The sequence below is a fragment of the Sinocyclocheilus anshuiensis genome, unplaced genomic scaffold (genome assembly GCF_001515605.1).
Source record: "Sinocyclocheilus anshuiensis isolate Anshui unplaced genomic scaffold, SAMN03320099.WGS_v1.1 scaffold1962, whole genome shotgun sequence".
In the NCBI taxonomy this organism is placed as follows: Eukaryota; Metazoa; Chordata; class Actinopteri; order Cypriniformes; family Cyprinidae; genus Sinocyclocheilus; species Sinocyclocheilus anshuiensis.
This window is the reverse complement of record NW_015544290.1, coordinates 227,025-230,830: the sequence shown is the minus strand read 5'-3', so window position 1 is coordinate 230,830 and position 3,806 is coordinate 227,025. Positions and strand designations below refer to the sequence as shown.

Genomic DNA, 3,806 nt, shown 5'->3' with positions numbered 1-3,806 from the left:
AATATTACCTTTCAACAGAACTTTACACATGATTTCATATTCAAATGAGATAAACTATATAATAATAATGCAGAAATAATGTTTATATCTTTATTATATTATAATTTTTCTCAGTGTTTCTCTTGTTTGAATCACAACGCTCTTTACTCAATGCTGCCTAATTATTAAAAATATATAAACAGAAGACATTATTCCACAATAATGCTATGAAATAATAATAATAATAATAACTAGATAAAAAGTTAATCAAGACAGACTTTAATTGGCTTGAGAAAGCCTGAACAGAAAGTTTAAAAGAGTTTATAAAAGTTTTAAAAATTTGACAGTTTTCAGTCTGAAATAGTTTGAAGTTAAAAGTAGTTTTAAAGCTTGCTAATATTAACAAAAACTACAAGTAAAATTATTCAGTAATTAAAATTAAGCTTAAAATAAATTACAAATATTAGATGAAAATCTAATAAAATTACAATTAAATTATTAGACAAGTTGTTTTGGCAACTACTCTAAATAAAATAAATTAATGTAAAGTATTAAAATGACTAAAACTAAAATTATATTTATAATTATACATATAAAAAATTAAGCTAAATTGATTTTTACAGTAATAAAAAATGACAAATGCATACAATTTAAAAAAAATTATATACAGTATATATACAGTATATATATATATATATATATATATATATATACTACAGAAAGAGTCTTAAAGCTCCAGAAGGAGTCTGTGGATCCGGCTGTGATGAGATCTGGACTCTGGAAGAACATTCAGGATCAGAACTGCAGTGGCTTTGGATCAGAAGCAGAGAGAGCAGAGACAGCAGCAGATCACTCACCTTTCCATTGAGACTGGAAACTCCTGCAGAACAAACACACCATTGATCATCAACAACTCAACAATCAATCAATCAATCAATCAATCAATCATCTGAAATCAGACCTTCAGAAAGCAGACGTCACTGGCTTTCATCATCTCCTCCGTGTCTTTGATTGTGTGTGAAAGAGCTGAGATGTGTCTGTTCATCTCCTCCAGCTTCTACTTCGTCATCTGCTTCTTCTGCTCAATGAAAATTTCTTACAGTATAAAGTTTTTTTTTTTTTTTTGTGGCCAAGTATGGTGACCCATACTAGGAATTAGTGCTCTGCATTTACCCATCCTAAGTCCACACACACAGCAGTGAACACACACACACCGTGAACACACACCCGGAGCAGTGGGCAGCCCGTTTTATGCTGCAGCGCCCGGGGAGCAGTTGGGGGTTCGGTGCCTTGCTCAATAGCACCTCAGTTGTGGTATTGAAGGTGGAAGAGAGCGCTGTACATTCACTCCCCCCACCTCCAATTCCGGCCGGTACGAGACTCGAACCCACAACCTTTGGGTAATGAGTCCTACTCTCTAACCATTAGGCCACGACTTCCCCTTATGCCATCTGGAGTAGGAAATGCTCCGGACACATTTCAGCGTCTTGTTAACAGTGTTTTATATGGGATGCATGGATGTGAGGCCTACATTGATGATGTGGTTTTATATAGTAATACCTGGTCTGATCACTTGTCACAATCAGGGAACTTTCTTCTCATCTCGCCGCTGCTAACCTTACTATAAACCTGGCCAAATGTGAGTTTGGGAAAGCCAGGCTTACCGATCTTGGTAAGGTGGTGGGTGGTGGGCAGGTTAGGCCTGTAGAAGCCAAGATTGAGCTATCTGTGAATTCCCTGTGCCTCAAAACCGACGTGAACTTCACAGATTTCTGGGTATGGCAGGGTACTACAGAGGTTTTAGTAGAAACTTTGCTACTGTTGTGGTGCCACTAACTGATCTTCGTAGTACCAAAGTGCCATTTGTGTGGTCAGAGAAGTGTCAGGAAGCATTTATCAATGCAAAAATGTTGTTGGCTACAGATCCTGTACTTTTGTTGTCCAGTGTCTAGATTTTGGGGGGTGCTCTTGTTTTCTTTTCTTGTTCCTAGAGCCCAGGATGAAGGAAAGAAATGGATGCATCACAGGAGGTCTTTTGGTTTGTTTATGTGTGTGCTGGAGGTTTTCCGTACTGTAAACCTCTTTCTAGGGAGGGAGGTGTTACGACCCCCTGTGCTCTCCTTAGGCCTTTCTTTGTCAGTGCATGGGCAGGGATTGGCCTGAGGGGCAGTTAGGTAACTGGGCACACCTGGGGCATGGGTGATTGTATACCAGCGGTCTTTTCTATATAAAGAACTGGGCTGTTGGTCTTAAAGGAAGGTCACATGCTTTGGTCTCTCTCACACCTTGGGTTTTCTTTTTCCCTTTTAATATTGATCTTTCATTGCATTTAAACATAGATAAAAAAAAAGTGTTATTACTTTTTCCCTAGACAAAGAACATTGTTTATTTTTTATTGCTTAATTTCTTTTCCCAATAAATTATAAATTATTATATCCTATTTTGTTGTCAGTCTCCCTCTTTATGTTAAAAAGTTAACACTCTGGACTTTCCTCACCTTGGTGTGTTGAACTGTTTTCTCAAACTCTCCTTTCATTTCTTCACTGTGTTTCAGTTTCTCCTGTAATGATTTCAGTGCTGTATTGAGCTCCTCCTAGAATTGAACAAAAATCCATAAAACACCAGGTTACAGTGAAAAAACAAGAGAAGACGATACAGCGATATGATCATATAATTCAGTGCAAAAGTATTTCCCCCATCCAGATTTCTTCTGTTTTTTACGAACATCTCATACTAAATTAATTCAGAAATTAAAACCTGCCATAAAACAAACACAACCTGAGTGAACCAATACTAACTGGGCCTGTGTGAAAAGTATTTGCTCCCGTAGTTAATAATTCCCCAAATCTAAGAAACTTTATTGATAATGGAGTTCAGCTGGACTAAACACAACCAGCTCTGATCAATCAAATCAACACTTAAACAGGACTTTTAAAACAACATGAAGCTGGTTAAAAGTTGTTTCGCTTACCTTATATGATGAAACCACTTCATCGATGGGTCTGAATTTATGATTGTCGTGTTTCTTTGAATTAATACACACTACACACACCGGCTGTTTGTCCTCCAGACAGAAGAGTTTGAGTTTCTCACTGTGTAAACTTCAGATCTCCTCAGATCCTGATGAACGCCTCTCATTTCTCTCCTTCAGGAACAACTCACAAGTTTTTTAACACAAGACTAACTGGAGGATCATCTCTTGAGGATCTCCTCCTGCAGACAGGACACTCCTGAGTTTTCTTGGTTCTCCAGAACTGCTGAAGACACCCTTTACAGAAACTGTGACTACATGATAAAACAACAGGATTCTTGAAGATTTCCTGACATACAGGACAAGAAAAATCATCTTCAGATAGAGAAGCCATTATCCCTCTTTGAGCTCCAGCGATCTAAACTTTACTTTCACTTTCTGATCTATTAAACAGCATGCATATCGTGTTAATCCTAGGAAGAGGGAAATACTAGGTAAGGAAGTCGAATATCTTTTAACTCACAATCTTGCTGAGCCCAGTTTCAGTGCATGGCGCTCCCCTGTCTGCTGGTTAATAAGCTTTTTGCACCGACTATAGAAAAGCTTAATGCAGTTAAAAAGCCTGACTGTTATCCTTTACCACGGTGTGATGATTGTGTCGATAGAGTTGGCTCAGCTCAAATTTGTTCTCCTGAAAGGATACTGGCAGGTGCCTTTAACCGATCGAGCAAAAGAGTTGTCTGCTTTTGTGACACCTGACAATTTCTTACAGTATAAAGTTATGCCATCTGGAGTACGAAATGCTCCGGACACATTTCAGCGTCTTGTTAACAGTGTTTTATATGGGATGCATGGA

At 37.9% G+C, this 3,806-nt stretch overlaps 1 long non-coding RNA gene across 1 annotated transcript; it reads right to left on the bottom strand.

The window, feature by feature from the left end:
• Nucleotides 1-710: 710 nt before the first annotated feature.
• LOC107698064 (uncharacterized) lies at nucleotides 711-1,057 on the bottom strand. Its single transcript, XR_001635307.1, has 3 exons — nucleotides 941-1,057; nucleotides 837-859; nucleotides 711-756 (listed from the first exon to the last, which is right to left on the bottom strand). It is a non-coding gene; the product is annotated as an uncharacterized LOC107698064 (long non-coding RNA).
• Between the last annotated feature and the right edge of the window lie 2,749 nt (nucleotides 1,058-3,806).